Genomic DNA, 24,237 nt, shown 5'->3' with positions numbered 1-24,237 from the left:
TGTACCATAGTGAACTCTTCTATCTGCACGCTGGGAAGGCCGAAAATTAAATTGACAACGCATTACAGCAGACTTACTCTCCTTTTTAAGTAGCTTGAAGTTTCCTGAGTGCTCCCAGTCAGTGGGATTTTTGTCTTGTCCCCAGTAAAGTACACATAATTTGGATTCAAATGCAGCAAATCCTTTTATCTTGTCAAAATCCTCTTTGATTCGGTTCAGAAAGCGTTGCTGTGATTTGAAAGAGAAAGATGTAAAAGATAAGATGGGGGGTGATCACTTTTAAAGGGCTGTCATTTGGATTGAACTCAGCAGTGGTGCTGCCAGCTACAAGAGTTCAGTGCAAAGCTTCCATTGTCTCATGTATAGCCTGTGTCTTACACAAGCTGAGAGTGTTGCTGCACTCTCCTGGTAACGTTTTAATGAGTAACAATTGTTAGCCAATTTGCATGTAAAACAATGTAATTATAAACAAGCATCAAAAAGCTGTAAATCTTCTAAAAAATGTAAATGACTCTCCATTATAAAGCGCAACAAAACCTAAGCCATGCCTCTGAGCAAGGGCCTCTAGGTCTTGGATGCTCGCTTCCATTATTAATGCTATTCACAAGCCAAACTTTTTAGGTTGGGTGCTTTAATCTATTTTTGCTGTAAATTAATGAATTTTTAAAGAGGACTAGTCCTCGCTGAATAGGGCTTGATGTGAAAATGTAGTTTGAGTCGTGGTGATGCAGTGCTATAGCCTCCTTTTACTGTGCAAAGCCTGAGTTCACAAACAGCATCCCATCCCTCTCTTGGGACCTTTCGTTGGGGGAGTTTGCCGAAATGCTGCACTCCTATGTTTTATTTATGACAAAATATGCCTTTTTAACTTCGCCGTTGTCAGAATCTGGAATTGTGATAGCTTTCTCCTTGTCGGCAGTGGTAAGTCTTCAGGGTCGCTAACTCCCTCTACTTTGGCAGATGTTTTCAGGTGTTATGTTCTGTGTGGGCTTAGTGACTTCAATATTTTATTCTAGGCTTCGGGGATTCAGTGGAACCTACGGATTTTCTTGCCTTCTTTCAGACCGTGTAACATTTTTGCTAATCAGTTGGTTCAGTTTCCTTTGAGATGCCACTTCATTGACTTGGGCCAGTGATCAGAAACCATTGATGAAGATGTTGTTCTGTCACTGATCAATTATCGTCATTTCTCCTTTTAAGCATTAGTTTGCCTGACCACTGGCTTTTAGGAGTAAGGACAACACACTGAAACTGAGTTTGAAAGGGTGCATTATATTGATGCCTCTCCAGGTCCCTTTTGAAAATAAGTAGACAGTATCAAACGATAATTGCTTAACCTAGCTCCATTGAGCGATGAGCAAGCAGCCACCATAAGGGCAACTGATTTGCCTTGATATCTTATAATTAAACCTTTTCAGGGGTATTTTTTGGCGCAGAAGCAGAAAGTAATTAAGACGTTCAATACTGCTTTTTGGACCTTTTCCCTCTTCCTTTGAATGGCCCACCCTCCTAGACACGACATCGTTTCTGTATGCTTACATACTTTCTTTTGACACATTAGCCTTACCGTTGTCAAGGCAGTCCTTCCCAGAAACCCCCTCTGCTTGGCGCTCTCCGGGTGGGTATTTTGTCATTACTTCATTTTCCTCTGAAAATATTTTGATGCCTCTTTCTTTTGGCTCCCTCCCCCCCTTCTCTCACCCATCCCCCGCCACTCCATTCAAAGTTCTCTATTAAAATGCAGAACTGTAAAGCCTCTCTCAGTCTAAAAGCCTGCTAGCAGCGGGGGACTGTTAGCTGTTAGTGATGCATACAGCTGAGTGAGTGCATCACAGCTACAAAGTCTAATGGGTGAATACATTCAATCACACACAGACCCTCAACTCTTTTAAAGGGACAATGTTCCCAGTCATGAAAGCCCCATCCACAGTGCAAAAAGTGATGTATTTAAATTCTTTGGAGGAGAAAGATTTCTTGTTCATAAACCTCCAAATCCTTGCTCTTCTTTTTTTATTTATTATTAATGCGTGTAATCTCTTCTGGAAGTGCGAAGTAATATATCACAACGTTCAAGTTGCCAAAGAAATGTTGGGTAAGAAATTAGAAATTCTGAGATGCCACATATTCTCCTTCTTTTAATGTTAGCCAAATGTCTATCTCTGAAATTGTATGTACCCATGCACATTCATACTACAAGCATTCAAACTATGTAATCAAACACTCCTACTTCTGTGTGATCAGCTGGCAGGATATCCCCTCTTCACTACCTTATTTTTTACTACAGCTCTTTGAAAACGGCCTGTTGGTAAAGTTTTTGATGTGTCCTGATCAATGATACAGAGTTGTATCTTGTGGATATTTGTCTATTACTGTGCAGGAAATGTGTCATTTGGGTTATTCTGTGAGCCCTTAATCATTGTATTACAAATAGTTCTCCTGCAGCAATGATAATCACTTTTCAGGGCCGATTCTGTCACAAAATTTACTTTAAATAATTGTGTTCAGTCCTGTTTCTCAACATGCATTCAATCACATATCTATGAATGAAAACTGATTTTGTTATTGATGAGAACATAATATTAGTATAGTGTTTAAAGTGACAGTTAATAAACAGTAAAATTACCTCATAGGCACTTGATAAGGATCTGAATTTGAGGATGATGTCGTCATCTCTAGCTACATAGTATACGTGCAGTATAGCATTTGTCCCTGAAATGCAAGATTTTACCTGAAGGAACATCAAAAAAGACCAAACTAGACGGAAGGGTTACTTTCCTCTCTCTCTCACACATATTGCTGTATAAGTACACTCAGAGAATCATGAACATGAGAGGACAGTTTAGCACTTGGCATCTATGCATACAATACATTGCTTTTCTTTATAAAACTGATAGCCCGAAGATAGGAGAGGTATACAGAAAGCTGTCTTCTCTGTGATAATGTTTTTCCCCCCTGATACCACGTGGGCCTTCGAGGCTGATGTGAAACGGCAGATAGGAGAAACAAAAGGCACAGTACTGTGGTTAGCCCAGTCACTGTGGGACCAGTTGACTGAGTCGACTAGGTAATTGGTTGTGTCTACCCGCCCAGCACGGCCCCTCTCCCCAGAAGCCAAGTCATGCCCTTCCTCTTCTCTTTCTCCGCTCTCTTCTATTACTCATCATCCCGACGCCTCACCAGGCGAGCGGTGTGCAGCTACACCGTGCCGCCATGCAGCCAGCCCACGCTCCCAAACTTCTCGACAACAACAGCCACGGCAGCACAGCAGGTCAGGGCTTGTGGCAGGCTGATTTGCAACTTGAGCCTCCTTTTAATGAGGGGAAAATAAGCACTTGTTGTTATGTGTCTTGTGTGTCACCACCCCCATCCCCACCTACCCACCACCACTACAACTAGCAATGCTACCTTCCCTTCGGCGAGAAAAAAAAAGGTGCACTAATTAAGATGGCTCCCTGGGATTTGGAAGAGGGGGGAGTTGGCTATGGCTTCTCCTAATGTAACAGAGCCTTGAGGAGGAGATGGGGGTGGTGTTGTGAAAGAGGCCTCATCGGGCATATCTCTTCTCTCCGTTCCTCTTTCCTTCCCGGAGTCCCACTGCTTGGCTTGTTTGGCTTGATTTGTTTTTTGTTCTACTTGTAATTAAGCAAGATTTTTGCAGGAGCTGAGCACTTCCCTTCCTCTTCTTCATCCTGGTGTACTGGGCTCTCCAGGGGGATTGGTGGAAAGAGAGACAGGGGTTTGTGTTGCTGGTAGGCAGGCTACTTGAAGTTCTCCCACCTTGATTATATACAGTGAGCATAAATGGAAAATGTGTGGGCCAATATGCTCTTTGTTGTTCAAGGACATTTGAAGGTTACTGCATGGGATGGTTTAGATGTAGATTTGTGTATCCTTAGGAGGCTGAATCCATCCAGCCTTTGTTAACTATTCACTGGCATTGGCCCACTCTGTATCCATCTATCACATCAAACATTTCCCAGAATGCAGGATGTTTATCTTCTAAAAGCACCGAGAACTTAATATGGCAAATTTCCTTGTAAAATCTGAGTGTGGTCTGAATGCAACATCTTCGCTCCAGTGATGAGTAACAGTTACATGACATTCTCAGTCCAGTAGTGACAAATGTAGAAATATTCTGTGACACAAAACAATTGGTGAGTAATTTCACTATGGTGTCAAATGATCATGATTATTCAAAATCATGCTAAAAGTATTTTTAAAAGCCTCCACCACCAAAACAAGAAAGTTCTCTGCTCTCACAGGACACATTTTTAAGTTTAGCGCTGCTCTAAAAATAGCTTCCAAGTTAAAATGTTGGGACTTCTTTCATTGTTTGTGTCTGTCTGAACAGGATCTGAGATGCTGGGGGAGTAGTGGGGGGGTTTGACAGGAGAGTGAGGCACGTCGAGAATTGGAGAATGGGAACACGGTGCGGGGGGGCTACACAGAGAGGGAAAGGGGACGAGCCTTTCGGCTCCTCTAGAGGGTTGGAATTCCTCCCGAGCTGTTCCCCCCCATTTGGCAGGCACTTGTGAAAACAATTCCCCAGCTTTTAGTCACTCTGCAGATCCAATTGCCATTTCCACTTTGGAGAGAACAAGACTGAGAGGCAATCCAGATAGACAGAACACAGAGAGAGAAAGAGAGAAGAGTTTTAATCGGACTGGACAGATGCCGAGGCCCGTTGAGCGGTTGTGCGATATTAATATCTTATGAAGGCTCTCTGGCAGTGCAAGCTCACTGTCTTGTGTGGTTTTGTGTTTGTGCGTTGCAGCAGCGGCCATTGCAGTGGTCTAAATGAAGAACTTGTGAGGATGCACGAGGGAAGGATTCTACCTTTCACTTCGGTGACTTCCCCAGATGCTTTGGCCCAAAGAAAGATGGAAAGGAACGGGAAGAGTAAGACCATTAACTCATACCTAGCCTCCCATACTGCTTTGCTTTTCACTATGTAGTTAACTTTAATCACACAGTTGTATTCCATTATCTTATTCCTAGCGCACATTGCAGATCGTATTTATGTGCAAAGAGCAAGTGATGAACATGCCAAAATATTTAGTTTTCCATTATACAAACCAGCACTGTATGTGGAAAATGATGTGCAAGTTAACATCTGTGTGTTTCTGCCAAGTGTGCTTTCTGCTCCAGCTAAAGTAGATGAATAGTCGTAGTAAACAAACATCCTGCTCTTCCAGACTTGAGCCAAGGCTGCTGCACAGCACCCATTCAGTGAGCCAACAGGAGATCCTCCATACGCCACGTCGCTGAGCCTCTCACCCTTCCCTTTTGACCCCTCGACCTACAAGAGCCATGACCTCTGAGCTGGAGAGTAGCCTGACCTCAATGGACTGGCTTCCCCAGCTCAGCATGAGGGCCGCCATCCAAAAGGCCGATGCGAGCCACCACCACAGTCACCACCATGGACACCCCCATCACGGCCACCATCACGGGCACGGGCCTGGCAAGAAAATTGTCCACCTGGACCCGGGAACAACACTGGACCAGGAAGAAGCTGCACAGCACAGAGACGGTAAACCGCCCTACAGCTACGCCAGCCTGATCACCTTTGCAATCAACGGCTCACCGCGTAAACGGATGACCCTCAGTGAGATCTACCAGTGGATCTGTGACAACTTCCCCTACTACCGAGAGGCGGGCAGCGGCTGGAAGGTAAGACCAGACAAGAGAGAAACACTTTGCAATATGCTGTCAAGCTTTTTAGGGTTAAGCTTCTATATCTGGTCTCAGGGCTGTGTGTTGCGCATGTCTGATAGCCGAGTGGATCCAGATGGGTCCGCGTGCACTCCAGCTCTGACCTCGTGGTAACATAACCACAATCCCTGTGGGGGGAAATATTCAAGGAAGGCAGTGATTTACGTGAAACTTTTATGCTTTTAAATGACGTTTATTTTGGAATTTGATAAACAGATTAGTCTTTGAAGCCTTTATATAACTTAATTATTGTAAATAATTATTTTTTATCTATGTTGTTTTTGCATCAGGTTTTCTTTGTGTCAGATTGCTTCCAATGTGCTATAAGTTATACTTATATACAAATTCTAATTCAAATTTGAAAACCTAGTAATTCTGAGTTTTGGAGCAAGTAGCTCATGAAATATATATAGGGGACAACAATTATTTGTTTCCTTGTGCTCATCTTATTTTCATGTCATAGCTACTCAAAGTGATTCTACCTTCCCACACAACAAAAGGTGATTACAGATCTTCAAGTAAACTTATTTAAAACTTTCAAATGATAAAAAGCTAAACCTAGTCGAGCAGATTCTAAAACTGGACTGATCAAGTGCTATCAAACCTCAACCCCACTGTTGAGTGCTCAAACTGCAGAAATCTGATCCAGTGGTTGTCTGGAAGAGCACAGGAACCTTTTAGTGAATCAGGAATGATTGACAGATGCATTTTGTCTCATTCAGACGACATTATTAAATCCTTATGTAAATGCAGCTATGCAAATCCCGGCTAGTATGAACAGAAAGGTGGCAGTGTTATTGGAGAGAAATGAATAGATCCCTACGGTTGTGTCTTGGGGATTCTCTACCTTATTAGTGAAGAAGGGGAAGGATATAGTCCTTCCACTGACACATTGTAAAGGCTGTCTCCAAACTATCAACCAATTCATCTTTCTAAAAGCGGCACCATTTTTCTTCTTCTCTCATTATTTCTCTCTCTTTCACTTTCTATCTTCATCTCACAAGCACTCCCCCAGCCTCTCTCCTCCTCTCTTAGTCACTCACTCCTCTCTTTCCCTTTCACAAACCTGTGTTTGTTTGCCGTCTATAATCTTCAACACACCATTCCCTGAGCAGAGATGTATGCCAGACACGGAGACAAAAAGGTTATGATACAAGCCGTGTTGTGTTGCCAGAGCTTCTTACCTGCATGTAGGATTCAATCAATTTGATTTCTGTTCGGAGAGAGAGGATATGGGTTATTAAGACCATTCAGAATATCTCTCGCTGCTACTGATGGCTTCCTTCACCTGCTGGTTGTACTTGGGCGCCAGGATGTTTTAGTATCCCATAATTACACCTTTAGATTCATTGATTAGTGTGTGTATGTGGCTGCATTCAAGTAGCATCATTAATGCACTGCACTGATGGCGTTGTGGCTATAATCTCACATGTTCCACAAGGGCAGTGCAGAGAGTTTGTTGTGACGTACATAACCCAGAGTCGTGCCGCTTTCCTGTTAGGCCAGGTCCGTTTAAACAACACACAATAATATTCTGTATTTTATAGAATGTGTGTTTCGAAGCACAACAGTTAAAAACAACTCACTCAGTTTGTCCTTTCTGTTTTTGGCATCTTTTGTTACTAGTGAACCACATATCTGTGGTAAAAAAAAAAACACTGACTATTAAAGAAGTCCGTAAAGTATCAAATTAAGCAGTGACTTCAAGGTAAAGCAAAGGTCACATTTATGTGTGAGAAAGAGCTGTACACTTTTGCTTCCTGGATGACCCGACTCAAAACAGTGGGGCTTGTTTTATACCAGCCGTGGCCGTCACACGGAAGGTTACGTAAGTCTGGTTCATTCCAGGTTAGGTGATTGCTGTTAGCTGTACACAGTGGGACACAGACACAGAGACTGTCTGGCTGCCATGTTCGGCAGACATGGTCGGCTCACACGTTGCAAGTGCATACTTTGAAATTCGTGTTTTCTGAACGTACCGACTGAAGGCGAACACTTGAGCTTTCAGAAATCGGCTCATACGTGGTCCGTTGTGTTTGCCGTCTCCTTCACCCTCTGCCACACACGCATGCACGCGCACACACGCACACACACACACACACACACACACACACACACGTACACCCACAGAGAGACTCCCACTCAGGTAGGCTGTGTACGTGTGCAGTCTGCAGATTACACACAAGGAGCACAGCAGGAGAGGAGATGAGGGTGGGGGGAGTTGGAGAAGAGAGAGTAGACTGTCAGAGAGCAGAGGAGAGTTTTACTACCCAGCACACGCACTCCGTCTGCTCTGTATGATAATGTGAGAGGAGCGCAGGAACGGCAGGGTTGAAACCAGGACACACACACACACACACACACACACACACACACACACACACACACACACACACACACACACACACACACACGTCGGCTTCCATCCTTAGAAATCACACGATTACGTACACTGGTTGAACACCACAGGCTTACTGCATGTGTTGTGGCTACACAAAGACACACACACTTTCAAATGCTTTCCAAGGTCATGAGATTTGTGTGTGTTAGCTAGAAATGAATATAGCTCTTTTCAGTTGAGGAGTAATGATGAGCACCTCCCTCCAAATCTGTGGAGGAGATTTGGAATCTGTAACAAACATGAAATTTGATTGCACACAATCAAGCTTGTTGAGGCACCCAAAAGCATCTCTGTTTTTAGAGCCAACAAATGGAGCTACTGGAGCAGAATGCAAACAGCGTTGCATCAGGCTGCATCATTCCCGCATTATGTTTTATCACTGGAACAGCATTATGTCCCTCATGTTATCTTCACCAACCTCTCCCGCTCTCTGTCTGTGTACTACACTGTGCACCGCTCTACTTTCCCATGCTCTCTACAGCCCCCTCACAGCCCTTTCACACCCACGTGTACCTCCACTTTAGGGTCAATTTTTACCACAACTCATAGTGAACACGCAGCCGGAGACCGGCGGGGGTTTCTAATTTGTTCTTTGTCTTTTATTTATCAGTTTGTCTGAAATTAAATCCGTTTTTTTGGTGTTTTGACAATGTCTTTTTTTTTTTTATTCCAAGTGCAATGACAAACTCTTAAACACTGACCTTCACCACCTGCCCTAGAGTATTTTGTGATTTTCGTTTTGCTTTAATTGGCTTTCCTTTTATGCTGTTATTTTTAACTATTTGTTTGACATTTTAAAGACAAAATGATAAATTGATTAAGTGAAAAACTCGTGCTGCTCTATTCTATTCACGCTGAATATAATTATGGGAAATGTTAGTTATTCAAAGCTCACCTCACAGTTATATTATTATTAAAATGTGAAGGCCTTGTCATTATTCACTGCTTGAGAAACATAGATCATAGTCTAGATCTGTACCTTCACCGAATGGTTTGTCGGTGCTGCGCCCTGGCGACACCCATCGCCTCAGGCTTGCTCCCATGCAGCCAGGCTAATTGCCTGCGAATTAGCAAGGCCTAATGTGATGCTGTAAAGGGCAGTGCTACCGCAGTGGCCTTTGGCCTTTGGCTGAACACCACAATCACCTGATATGAATCAGCACTGGGCTATTGTTCTGCCTCCCATCCGCTCCTGCCTGCTCTGTGGGAGATCTGCGACAGAGCTCAGCGGAGATCAGTGCACAGTGTCAAGTGTACTTACGTATGTGGAGAAAGGCTGTTGTCATTGGCTGCTGGGAGTCATTATGTGGATGTAGCTGCACCGGGGATCCTGAGCTTGTGTCTCATAAGCACAACTGCAATTTCACCACAGTGCTGTGCTTGTTGTGATTCAGCGTTAAAGATAATCTGTTGAAATCACAGTGTGTGTCTGTACATCTCCAGAATATGATGCACGTGTACGTCTGTGCCTGAGATTTGTGTGTACAGCTGCTTACTTTAGTCTGTGAGAGGTGTTTCAGGAAGAGGAGAACGCCACAGCTGTCTGTTTGTTTCATTGAGTCTGTGTGTTGACCCCTTCACCACTGGGTGACACATACAGAACTGTTACATGTACCCCAGCACTCCCAGTTCACATGTCACGTTAGACCATTCTGCTGTCCAGATGTGTGTGTGTCTCAAGGTCAATCTCTCCTTCCTGACACTGTTATACATTATAATATACGATATAGATACCATGTCATTCAAATCAAACTTTTGATTATTTCAAATCAAAGCTCATATTTGATAGAAAATGTACATACAATTTCACAAAATAAAATCCCAATTTTAGTGACAAAAACAGCATAAATTGCCAGAATCCAACTTCACTTTAGCTTCTTAGGACATTTCTGAAATGTGTGTTTAAAAACAACTATGATAAAAGGACCATTTCAACCTAAAGAACACACTGCTCGATCCCAATATAAATCTAAGTAATTAAGTGTATAGATGGAGCCTATTACTGAAAGTTGTTGTTCACAGCTAAGCATACTCTCAAAAAAGCATTGTCATAAGTTATACTTCTGTAACATTAAAGCATCTGGAGATAGGTGAATCAAATTATATAGCTTATAAAATAATGTACAATAAAAAGGTATTCTTCAATACAAAGTTACTGTTGAGATTGTGGTAATATCTTATGCAACCAATATTGTTTAATTCCCCATTCTGCAACAAGTTCTGCAATGTGATGACATTTCTGTATTCCTCCACCATGTTTGTATTTTTAATATATATATTTTTGATGAACAAATCATGATTATAAGCAGTGTCATTCTTAGGCTCCCGTTATAAACACGCATATATATATTCTACACACACACAGAGATAGTTTAACCAGTATGTGTAACACTTTGTGTGCTGTTAATTACATACTAATCACTAAAAGGAGTTTCAGTATTAAATTCTTAATTAAAAACAAGGAATTTCTCTTGCGATCTCCTCGAGGATTTGGCGCCCATCCAGCACTGCGTTTTCCTCTCTAACCAGCCAGGCCTGTAGCACTCTCCATATGGCTAATAATAGGCTTAAGGCTGGTTTCCGTAGCACTCTGGAATGCAACAATTATATCACAAAATGAGCTTATTCTCTCGTCCATGGGTTTGTACCCCGCAAAGCTCTCGTCAGATCCTAAATAACATCAGTGTTTATAGAGCAAAAGAGGAAACCGTAGGAACTGTAGATGTTTGGCAAAGTTAGAAGCTAGAAAGAGACTAGGAAATGGACTCTGGTATCATCAGCTGACTTTTCACTGAAGTATTTTGACCCAACCAAGTCTGAACCAGATTTGTCAGTTGTCACCAGTCGATTTTAATTTGTAGGTTTTTCAGAAATAAAGACAATGGAAGTATTGAATAAATGCAAAAGCTATATTTTATAGAATGGTATAAATTAACAAAAACACTTCTTCCTCTGTTTTGCCATGTAGCTTGTTTGTGCTCTGAACACATGCACGATCAAACATGCACGGTATTAATGTGAAAACACCTTGTTATTCCAAATCTTTCTCTCTGTATATCTGAAAAAACGACAGCCTCCACTCTCTTTTGGTAGAGATCACTGTCCACACTGAAACAAGTCCAAAGGGACTAGAACTCCTATCTTCATCCTCTTTGTTGCCAAACAACAGATGGGCATCACATCCAACAACTGTTTGAATAACTGAAATGAATAAACCTCCAAACTCACAATTTGTTCATATTGTTTGGATTCTGTAGACGAACAACTAAGCGAACATAAAAGAGATGTGATCGTGAATGCTAACTGTTAAACCAACCTGAACGGCATCGAGACGAGTAGAATTAGGCTGTCAAACATTGGTAGAGCGGCACAGCGCAAGCAGGACACTCCTCCGTGTTCTCCTTCCTCCTTCCTCCTTCCTCCTTTCCTGCTCACTCGTCTGCGCTCCCAGAAAGCCACTGACAGAAGCTGTCACTTCGCCGCATCGCTCGGCTCGGCGCGACCAGCAACAGGAAGTATGCCACAGTGACCCTCTTGCTGCTCCACCACCTGGTTTGGTCTCAGTGCTGTTTTTTAAACACTGTATTAAAGTAGCAACTGAAAGCATTCGTCTTCAGTTGTGAGATGTGAAATACTACTGATGTGACACAGGGAGGATGGTATCTAGTGAGTCTGTCTAATGTTTGGCAGTTTAGGACCGTGGTTACCAACATGGAGATCCGGGAAACCTAAAAGGTCGCAAGATAAGTACTTTTCTTTTTTCGAACTGCTGCCGGAACAAAAGACCTTCTGAGTTGTTCAGTAGAACACTGAGGCATCCTGAGTCGCTCACTGAATGAACTTCTGAGTCTATTAAAAACACAGTGTAGTCTTGCCACTTCAGGCCTCTTAGAACTATTTACATGAAACAGTCCCAGACCAACACTTAGTTGAACTGCTCATGACACCATTCTTGTTTGTTGTGGTGGGAACAGTCTTTCTGAGCAGAGCCGTAAGCAACTGCGACCACTCCGGTCACGCTGGAGTATTTATCCTGTGTACAGAATGGCAAGGTAAATTAAGTAGTTTGCCTTATAACGTGTTGGAGGTGTGTTGGTTTGCAGAAAAGCCAGAGAGGGGGTGAGGGTGCTGGGAGTTGGACACCAGACCTGCTACCAGGCCGGATCACTGACAGGATACGTTGGAAATGCATGCGTTCATGGCTTGGTCCAGTGCTTTGCAGCAATTAAAGCAGGCCGACGAAGGCTTGTTGCCTTGACGAATTAGAATTGGGTAAACTATAATATCATTTTCTAATGCTATTTGTAAATGTCATTTTTGGTGAAACACTAATAATAAAGGAGATGTTTTCACAGCAATATAAAATAGATGTAAGACAGGGAATTCTGACCGGTTTTGTTTTTAACGCACTGGCATTGGATGGATAGTTGGTATCTGCAAGTTCAGGTATTGGTGTCGGGAAAGAAAAACTGGAAACGGAACATCTCAAAATGTTAGTATATTATTGTTTTGGAGCTTCTGCAGAGATCCCCAGAGACAACAGCAATCCTTATTCCACCTTGTCTGAGATGTCTTTGTGCCAGACACACACACACATACACACACGCACACACACACACACACACACACACACACACACACACACACACACACACACACACACACACACACACGCACACACACACACAAACACACACGTACACACACTCACACACTCGTGTCCTTTTTCTCCTCCTCTTTCCATTCCACACAAACATATCTGTAAGCAGATACAGGTACACTATACACTATTGCAGTAAAACATGTGTATTCACACTCATATTCACACGGATAAACAGGTGTGACAAGCACATGCACAGATGCACACACACTTGCCTTCATACACACTTGAGCTCAGGTAAGTGCAAAAACTGAACAAACACTGTAAATACTCACAGCTGCAAGCACACACACATGCAAGCACATGCAGCAGTGTACAAACACAACCTGCAGAGTCAGTCTCTCTCTCACGCACACGCACACGCACACACACACACACACACACACACACACACTTCTTATAGATGACTTGTGTGAAGTACTTCAGTGAGGGAGTGAAGAGGGCGGGGAAGGGTCCATCAAATGAAATGAATATGTATGAGATGGAGTTTGAAGTAGTGACTTGTATCCAACCCCACATTCTCACGAAGTGTCTGTCACTCCGTCACCATCAGGATATAATAAGGCATCTGAATGATGCTCAGAACCCAGGAGACTTTCACATCTAAGACACCTGTCCGTATGTGCTCGTACCCCCACATTCTCTCTTCCAGCCGACTCCAGCACTTCTTCTTTGTGCCTCTTGCACCCCCTCCCAGCTTCTTCTCCTTTGCCTTACCTTCACACTTTACCACATTTTACCCTCTCTCTTTATGCACTGTATGGGTTCAGCTGAAAGTTAATAAAATCTCCTTCCTCTCTCTTCTCTCAAAATATCCCCTCTTGCTATATTGTCCCTTTTCTCTCTCTTTCTCTCTGTTTCTCTATCTCTTGTTCATTCTGTGGGCACACAAGGACTATCTATATCCTTCCACAATACCTCCACCTTGAAAGGCATGAGAAGCGCTGAATACTGCTGTTTTGAGTGCATTTGTATGTGCATTTCAAGCTCCATAGGCCCTCCACAGGTCAATATATCACGGCCAGCAAACGTCTTGCAGGTGCTCCCTGCAGGTGCACAGTTGAGCAGGGATTCACACAACCACATATATCCTTTCTGTCTCACCTGGCAAAGTAAAGACTTCTAGCCTTTTTGTCACAGCTTGCCAAGACACATCAGTGAATTTATTTTCGAACAAAAACTCTGAGCCTCTGAGGCTTTGCCATATCCAAAACAGCAATGGTACATTTGTTTGAATTAGTTTATTTTTGTTGCATTTGTTTTCAGCTGTAAAATCTAACATTATCATTTAATTGCCATCTTAAGCTTTATATTATTTATTATTTATTGTCAACAGTCCTGATGTTGATACATATGTTTGTGCATCTTTATTTGTGCTTAATGTCCTGTAAATTCTTAAGTAATACAAGAGCCAGAGTTGAAGAATATGGAATAACTGTTATCAATGTCTGTCCTTAAATGCTAAGCAAATTTAGTGAAACTTCCATTTGTCCATCAGGACAATAACACATGCTCACACTCACTAAGTGCCATACACCTGATTTTGTATGTGCATTTTCAATTACAAAAAAACGTGGAGAAGGGAAACACCAAAAATAACAGTTGTCTGAGGTGAAAAAGTTTGTTCATCAATTTAAAACAAAAAGCAACACATTTTCATCAAATCGTTTGCCTTCTTCTTTGGTTGAATGACACCCGGCTGTAGAAGTGTTTATCTTAATGTGTTCAACTTCTATTTTCCCACAACAGCAGAGGATGGAATAATTTGTATTTTGTTTTGCCGATATTCTGGAAATGTTGTTAAATTTGCCCTAATTTGGGATGGAAACTTGACTTCTGATTAATTCATTTCAACTTGACCTGTTTATCACACACAAGTGATGTCAACTAACTCACCAAAAATGTCTAACGTTGGCATAAAATATCGTATTCATGTAGGATACAATCATTCATAGCTGATAAAGCTAGACGCTGGTGGAAACAAAAAAAGGTTTTGAAGACCTTTAAGATTTTGTTTATCACAGAAATGTTGTTTGTGAGTCGGAGATGATCTCACTCCTTAAGTTTTTATGCTCACAGACTTGAACCTTTGACTGTTTCACTAAAGAACCAGATATCTCTCTAACGCAGCTGCTCAGCCGATGATTCAACCAGGACAGTTGGAGTGCTCTGATTATGAGTCACCTCACATTGTCTGCAGAAAATGAATTCAATTAAGTTCAATTTACTTTGTGTTGCCTAAAATAACAAATTTGCCTCAGAGGGATTTACAATCTGTACAGCATATGACATCCTCTGTCCCACTGTATGTTTCCAGTGCACCCAACTTTACCAATCCACCATTTCAGTGTAATCAGCTGTGTTTTGTTCAAATGGGAGTGTTAAAGTGTTGTTGCCTCACTTGTGATGCTTTTCCAGACTGTTTAGCTTAGTTTAGAGGAAATGCCATCTCGTGTTGCCCCTTTGTATTTAACTCAGCTGCCATGACCCAAATCTTCCAAACCTACCCGCTTATATAACGTCAGCCTTCTCCGCGTGACCTGTTTCCACACACACACACACACACACACACACACACACACACACACACACACACACACACACACACACACACACACACACACACACACACACACACACACACACACACACACACACACACACACAGAGAGAGAAAGCTTCCTGCCTATGGCCAGAACATCCTTCTGGCTCCTTTAACCTGCACCCTACCTCATCTTCACACACACACACACACACACACACACGCACACACACACACACACACACACACCACACACCACACACACACACGCATATATTTACTTCGACCATTTCTGTCAAGCTTCAAACGTGGCAGTCTTTCTTTGATCACACTTCTGACTGATCCACACAAACATAAACACACACACACACACACACACAGACACACACAGTCTGACACTCCATTCCTCTGTCTTTCTTCTCCACCCAAAAGCAAGTTTCCACAATCTGACTTTTTGTCACACATCACATTATATCACATTGCATTTAGTCAAAAAGTCATCCATGCTTATCAAGCCCTCTTTATATAACTAACCTCTTCAACGCCAGGATGCTGCGCCGTAAGTTAAGGAGCCACATACACACATGAACAGTATCTACTGTAGATGCCACACATGCATGCACAAAGCCTCATAGCTAATAATAACTGTGTAAAAACAGTAGTTTGACCTTATTTTTCTACAACCTACCTCTTAATCTCCTGTCTCTAAAAATTGCCTCTAAAAACCATGAGGCATTACGGGAATTGAACTGGTACGATACATTATACAATTAACAGGTGCATTCTATTTTGCACTAAACATGATATATTCAATTCAGTGTATTTTGTACAGCCCAGAATCAGGTGTATCTTCAGTGTCTTCGTACGTATGTACTCGCATACACACATCTTGTAAAAAATCCATTTGTGACTCTTATCCATCCATCCATCCATCTAATGGTCTGATAACACTTTAATTAAATAATGATTAAAGAGTCATTAGTTAATTTTCATTATTAATTTTCACTACAGAATTATGTTTTACAACATTATTATTTCATAATAAGCCAGTTTTGCCTTGAATACACAATGCTTTGACAATTATTCATACAGTATTCAAAGAGGTTATCAAATTAAATGTGTCAGGATCTGTAGTGTTGTTTCGTGTTTCCCGTCTTATTTTGAAGTCCTTGTCTCTCGTGTCCTCTGTTTCTCTTCACTTCCTGTCCCTGTGATTGTCTGCCCTGTTCCTGATTGTTTCCTCCTGTGTCCAATCACCTGCACCAGCCCTCTGTATTTAAGTCCTGTTCATGTCATTCCCCTTGGTCGGTTTGTCTTGTCTAGATCGTGGAAGATCTTGTGTGCGTGTTTTGTATCCTGGTTTTTGGAATCCTGTTTTGGAATCCTGTTTAGCAATAAAAGTTGCTTTTCCATCGTTGACGGCGTTTGGGTCCTGTGTTCCTGTCGAGCTGCACATAACAGAACGAACCGACCAAGAATGGACCCAGCCTACAACCCCTTCGAAGGGACCCGCTTGGCCTATGGGGGCCCTCGTAGCCTCCAGAAAGGGAACTACAACCCCCATAGGGTCTCGGCACCAAACCCCTTCGAAGGGACCCGCTTGGCCTATGGGGGCCCTCGTAGCCTCCAGAAGGGGAACTACAACCCCCATAGGGTCTCGGCACCAGACCCCTTCAACGGGACCCGTTTGTCTTATGGGGGGCCTCGTAGCCCCAGGGGCAGAGGTCACCCAGGCCCAGCCCCGGAGTGGGGGGCGCAAACCTCCGGACCGCGTCGGTGGAGGGTTCCGGCTGCCGCCTCTGTGCCGCAGACTACTCCGGTTCCCGCAGTCGCCTCCGTGCTGCAGCCCTCGCCTGTTCCTGTTGCCGCCTCCGTGTTCCGGCCAACCCCAACCTCCTGGGACCTATTGGACTTCCGGCCGGCCCTTGCTTCCTTTGCCTTGTCCCAGGACGCTTTCCGGGACATGATGGAGTCCCTCCAGGCGTTAGACAGGGTCCTGCTTCGGCCGCAGTCCCCGCCGGTTCCTGCCGATGCTGTCCCGTCGTCGCCCCGGCCGACTCCAGCTCCCCGTGTCCCGTCGGCGCCTCAGCCGATCCCAGCTCCCCGTGTCCTGTCGGCGCCCCGGCCGACTCCAGCTCCCCGTGTCCTGTCGGCGCCTCGGCCGATCCCAGCTCCTCGTGTCCTGTCGGCGCCCCGGCCGACTCCAGCTCCCCGTGTCCTGTCGGCGCCCCGGCCGACCCCAGCTCCCTGTGTCCCGTCGGCGCCCCGGCCGACCCCAGCTCCTCGTGTCCCGTCGGCGCCTCGGCCGACCCCAGCTCCTCGTGTCCCGTCGGCGCCTCGGCCGATCCCAGCTCCTCGTGTCCCGTCGGCGCCCCGGCCGACCCCGGCTCCTCGTGTCCCGTCGCCGCCCCGGCCGACTCCAGCTCCCCGTGTCCTGTCGGCGCCCCGGCTGACCCCCGCTCCTCGTGTCCTGTCGGCGCCCCAGCCGATCCCAGCTCCTCGTGTCCCGTCGGCGCCCCGGCCGACCCCAGCTCCCTGTGTCCCGTCGGCACCCCGGCCGACCCCAGCTCCTCGTGTCCCGTCGGCGACCCGGCCGACCCCAGCTCCTCGTGTCCCGTCGGCGCCCCGGCCGATCCCAGCTCCCCGTGTCCCGTCGGCGCCCCGGCCGATCCCAGCTCCCCGTGTCCCGTCGGCGCCCCGGCCGCCCCCGGTTCCCCGGGTCACGTCGCCGCCCCGGCCGCCCCCGGTTCCCCGGGTCACGTCGCCGCCCCGGCAGACCCCGGTTCCCCGGGTCACGTCGCCGCCCCGGCCGACTCAGGCTCCCTGTGTTCGGTCGCCACCATGGCCGCTTCCGGCTTCTGTTCCTGGGGTTCCCCCGGAGCCCGTCTGTTCACCTGGTGGTCGCCCTTCTGCCCGTCCCCCGGAGCAGGTCTATCTGCCTGGTGGCAGTCCTTCAGCCCGTCCGCCTGGTGGCCGTCCTTCAGCCCGTCCCCCAGAGCCCTTCCGTCCGCCTGGTGGTCGCCCTTCTACCCATCCCCCGGAGCAGGTCAGTCCTCCTGGTGGTCGTCCTCCTGCCCGTCCTCCGGAGCAGGTCAGTCCTTCTGGTGGCCGTCCTCCTGCCCGTCCTCCGGAGCAGGTCAGTCCTCCTGGTGGTCGTCCTCCGGCCCGTCCCCCGGACTTCTTCTGCCAGGCTTTTGGTCCCGCCTCCGGCTCCCCTCCACCCACCCTGGGGGACTGTGTTGGGTCGTCTGGAATCCGCCCCTTGAGGGGGGGGTTATGTCAGGATCTGTAGTGTTGTTTCGTGTTTCCCGTCTTATTTTGAAGTCCTTGTCTCTCGTGTCCTCTGTTTCTCTTCACTTCCTGTCCCTGTGATTGTCTGCCCTGTTCCTGATTGTTTCCTCCTGTGTCCAATCACCTGCACCAGCCCTCTGTATTTAAGTCCTGTTCATGTCATTCCCCTTGGTCGGTTTGTCTTGTCTAGATCGTGGAAGATCTTGTGTGCGTGTTTTGTATCCTGGTTTTTGGAATCCTGTTTTGGAATCCTGTTTAGCAATAAAAGTTGCTTTTCCATCGTTGACGGCGTTTGGGTCCTGTGTTCCTGTCGAGCTGCACATAACAAAATGATTGTAGTCTAGTCATATTTTACCAACATTCAGTCTGACATATGTCTGAAGAAACCTTTGGACCTGTGCTACAATTTAGAAATTGTGGATTAGTGTTTTAGATGGAATTAAAGTTTTTTAAATTAGTATTTGGGGTTTGAACAAGCTATGCACTGTACGAGTGGGAAATCACAACTGTTTATACTTGTTGTGAACTGCCACACTCAGGATATTGTTTAAATGGCGAGGGCATGGCCCACCACAGAACTGGTTGGAAAGGGGTGGGGGGGGGGGTTTCCGAAACTATGTGATCATTGGACATCTGACAGCTTAAGGCTTTGTATACAAAGATTGGCTTTGTATGAAAAACACAAACACAGTGATATTGCAGCTTTTTTTCAAGGGTTTGGCTATCCTGCTGCATATATAGATGGCACACACTGATTTACTCCTCTTAGAGTTATTTTCCTGCAGTGGAAACATCGAGTGTTTATAGAGAAAGAGTTATAGAGCCGCACCAGTCGTCCAATGTCCTTCTTACATTTCACGCAGACATGACGCCTGCGACTGTGTGATCCATCAGCTACTGGGCAGGAATGGCGTGGCCTCATCCCGGCCCAATAAGCTCATTAATCAGGCAGGGTGAGGAGTGGGAGGAAGGAGGACACAGCAGTGAATCTCATTATCTTACTTCACAGCACTGCTAATCAGTACATTTATTGATGATGTCTATTCCCATTCAGTGAGGGGATATTACTGTTTCCTTAACATGCAGGGAAGAAGGCATTGTATCTAGTACGTGCACACAAGCAGGCTCAGACTGATGCTCTCCAGGATGAAAGGCTCCACAATCATACACACAAAGACACACACAGTTTCCTTAACGAACATGTTTGTCCTTGAAGCTGAGTGAGGGGTGAAATTGAGGCAGGGGTTTGTTCCCTTTGTCCATGTTTTCTTCTTCTGTTCGTTTTGTGTCATCGAGCTGTATATGGACGTCATGCTACAAAAGCTCCCTGCAAAATATATCCTAGAAATGATCATGCACTAAATGTGAAGTATATTTAATCTAAATGGAATTGAACAAATACAATTATAGTTGTTTGGGATAATACAAACTCTGGGGTGATATTGACAAATCACAAATTTCCCACACATTTTTCCCCCCAAAAAATCTCAAATGAAACCAACATGTATTGATGTAATGCTGTAATAGCTTGTGGGTGACAATTGGAGCTGTAGGAAGATAATTGACGAGAACATTTTGAGGAAAAACATCAAGCAGAGACATTCCTTACATGTAATGTAATGCTCCACTCATAGACACCAGTGAGAGCAGTAACACACACATATATGTCTCTCATAATAACACTAATAATAGACTCTCATTCTTGTTGTAATATTTTGACTATATTTTCATTGTCAATATTAATGGTCAAGTTGACTACAGTAATGAAAGTAAACACTGCATAACCACACAGCGGGACTTCAAATAACTATAACAATACAGAGCAGCTATAAGGTACAAATCACTCTACAAATACCCTGTACATGCAGCGCTAAGCTAATATATATATTTATAATGTAACTTAATATGGGGTTTCCTGATATTAAATATCAGAGCAAGCAGACTTTTATAGCAAGGTTAATGCCATTAAACACTGGACCATTGTGGGAAGATGTATGATTTAATGCATCAAATGGATTATTATAACAGCTGAGCAATACGATGCTAAATAAATACAACACCAATTGTTATTTATTAGAAATTACCACATACAGCGGGGAAAACATTGAACAAACTTATTGACATGAACAAATGTCAACAAACGCTAATGTGACATTTTAACGTTGGCATTGGTCACTTTTGTCGGCCCCAACAGAGAACACACACGCCTCCAGGTGAGTGTGCAAAGTCTGAATTACACCGGATTGTTCATTACAACTAGTGTACAGGTGTGCCAAAACTGCTTGGTAGATAGTGTAGAAGATAGTGTGTAAATAAAGAAACAATAGCTAGAGGTTTGCAAAGTTAGATGGGCGGGCTGCTGAAGGGACGATTGGACTCGACGCTAATGATCCAACACCACCTCCCACAGGAAAGTTTCCAGAACAGATGGTTGCCTTTGTGTGCCGAGCTGGTGGCAGTTCTTCTTGCCGTTTTTATCACCGGACTGCGTTTCCTTGATGGACGGCTGCACACAGCCAGTGACCTGCTAAGTAGAGCAGCCGAAAAACTCCAGGAGCGGAAGGGCCAGGTAGAGGTGGACCAGAAGTTGGCTGTTGTAGGAGAAACAAAGCCGGTGTAGACCAGCGAGAGCTCAGGAGAAAGAACAGAGAAATACCTCCCATTCCTCTGTCTTCTCCACTCCTCCTCCTCCCCAGTGGTATTAATTAGCAGCAGCAGATGAGTGGAGAACGGGAGCCTGAAGGGAGAACAGGTTCACGTTAGGTTAGCGTGCACTGCTGTGAGTGCGCTCTCTCTCTCTCGTGCTCTCACTCTCCCCCCACCCCCCCACCCCCCTTACCTCTTTTCACATGTACACAACACCCACAAACAATAGGGCGTGTTACACATTGTGGAAATGCCGTTTTCCCTTCATTATGGCCAGAACTATGAAATTGTTATTGTATAACAGTGATTCAGTTCTGCTTGAGTTTTCATGAAGCCCCGAAATAACGCCCTGTTAGTTTGAACACGCCCTCGTCACATATTCAAAACTGCATTCAAACCCATAGCACCGCACCCTGGGATACATCTGTCCACATCTGCAGCATAATGACTTGCGTTTCACTCGGCACAACAGTGACTGCTTTACTATCACTAAAGGCCAAGATGGAGGTCCAGAGCCAGAAGAAACTGCAGCTAACATCGGATACAGCAGAGGCTTTGGAGAGTGGCAATATATTGTCTGTGAGGTTCTTGGAAGATGCTGATTTGAAAACGTTGGGTGAAGAAGACTTTTATTTTTATTTGTAACTATCCTATTGATTATCTTGTGACCCCTCAGATTTATCTTATGACCCGTCTGGGGGGTCCCGACCCCTAGGTTGTGAACCACTGATAAAGGGACAGAATATCCAATCTCTCTCTCTGAAAAAAATAATTAAATTATTTTGCAATTAACATAGACTGAGACCAGAATCAAATGTATTTCACTTGGTGAAAAAAATGATTGCTTGTTCAGTGTTAAGTTACTCCAACAGTTGTTTTCTCCAGTTTCTTCTTCTCTCTTGCCCTTTTCCTTCCCCTTACCTTCTCTCTTTCTCTCCCTGCAGAATTCTATACGACACAACCTGTCCTTGAACAAGTGTTTTCTCAAAGTGCCTCGCTCCAAAGATGACCCTGGAAAAGTAAGTATTTCGTGAACAATGTAATATGACTGAAAAGCTCAGCTTGAATTAAGGTGCGGCACACAATGAAAATACAAGCCTATTACAGCGAGCTCACAAAAAATGCGGCGGCGCTTACTTGTCACGTGTTTAGTTGCCCTTGTGCCACATGTGTGCACACACTTGTGCATAAGTGTACCCGAAGACCACACTCGCCTGCTCTGATTCTGTGTCGCACATGCAGAGTGTCTGAACTTAAAAGCAATTCGTAGCTCCATAACTGCCTGAATGCCTAATGGTGCTTTCTCTGTTTTCTGCGGCTCTTCCGATATTGATTCTGCCAAGTAATAATGTGGTACAGAGAGTAATGAATAATAAGTATATGTAGGTACACTCCTTCAGATGCAAGGCTGTTCACGCATCTGTTATGCTTTATTAGGCCCGGTTTCTCTCTCTCTCTCTCTCTCACACACACACACACACACACACACACACACACACACACACACACACACACACAATCAAAAGCATTGACATGTTTCACCACTGCAGTGGTTGGAAGCAGAGTTGCCACGGCCACTTCAGCAGCACCGGTCTGAAAACAACAATTTGTCAACTCCTTGTTGTTGCAGAATTGAAGGAATTGCTCAGATGGAGAATGTATATAATTACAGTTGATCAGTGAAGCTTGCACTTACAATATTTTTAAGAACACATTTCTGCTTTTTTAACTCATCAGAGAAGCAATCCACCACTTTTACAAAAACTGACAAGCCAGAACTTTTTATTGTGCGCTCAATACTCATTTTGTTTGGGGGCGGTTTCTCCAGGCTGTGGGGATTTTGGAGCCATTGAAAAATGAATTAGGGGGAAGAAGGTTTAAATAATTCAAACAAAATCCATGGGCTTGAGTGGAGGCCTATAGTCTGCAAAGACACAAAGAGAGCGGATCAGCCCGACTTGGACCTGACCAGCTCCTTAATTCACACCGCGGATCGAAGTGGTCGATACCTCGGATACACATCTGTGAGGAGAGGAGTTGAATGTACGAGCCCTGTTTGAAGCCATAGAGAGAGGGGAGAAGCTAAATCATGCATGTGCTAACGTTAATTGGCTGTGTACTGCTCACTGATGTGGGACTGAGAGACATGGGGAGGAGAAGAGGCAAGGAGGAGGGGGGCCGAGGTGTGTGAGTGAGAGAGAGAGTGAGTGTGTGTGTGTGTGTGTGTGTGTGTGTGAGAGAGAGAGAGAGAGAGAGTGCGTGTGTGTGTGTGTGTGTGTGTCCTAGATGAACGTTCTGAATTCTTTCTGCAGCTTTGGACCTCCCTGGGAGGACAGAGGAAAAATGAAAGGGGGAAAAAACAGACCGACAGGAAGTCAAGGACCGTAAAGCTGATTTCCTCTGCTCTCATTGATTGTCTTTATTGAGTCTGCTGTGTTTTAACGTTGTGTATCAAAAGGATTGCACAAGTGAAGCAGGAGCATGCACCGCAGGAAAAAACTGATTGGTCAGAGAAGTGTAATAACAACAGATGCATTGGTTTTATCGGATGCAAGATGCAAGGGAAATCCATCTGATGCGCTTTTCTTCTGTCTAGTGACACTAAAGAAGTGGGGAAAAAGAGACTTAATAGCATCCACAATAGGATGAGGAGATACACCAGTGACAAATTGAAATGTTATAAAGAATTGGATGGATATTACTCTAGCATTCACAATAGTTGACAAATATAGACAGATAAGAGCTTTGATGTGTTCAAGACACACCCGGAATATTTATCTGCAAACACGTACCGGTAATTCAAAATTGAAATAATGACAGCAGAGTTGTAACGTTATTATTTATAGCAACGTTGTCGGGGTTTCAAATAGTTTCCTAATACAAATATTTGAGGGTTCATATTGACATGAAAACCCTTCTCATCTCTGTCCGTTCAGAATGTCGTTCTGGCTCTAAGCTTAGTTTATATGCGCTGTCGTGAGGGCG

The 24,237-nt window shown here is 44.6% G+C and overlaps 1 pseudogene; it reads left to right on the top strand.

Moving 5' to 3' along the window:
• The window catches only part of LOC117733220, a 49,272-nt pseudogene that overhangs the window by 3,667 nt on the left and 21,368 nt on the right, over nucleotides 1-24,237 (top strand).

This window comes from Cyclopterus lumpus, chromosome 7, assembly GCF_009769545.1.
Source record: "Cyclopterus lumpus isolate fCycLum1 chromosome 7, fCycLum1.pri, whole genome shotgun sequence".
Taxonomy (NCBI): domain Eukaryota; kingdom Metazoa; phylum Chordata; class Actinopteri; order Perciformes; family Cyclopteridae; genus Cyclopterus; species Cyclopterus lumpus.
The sequence above is the reverse complement of the archived record's forward strand: the minus strand, read 5'-3'. Positions and strand labels throughout refer to the sequence as shown.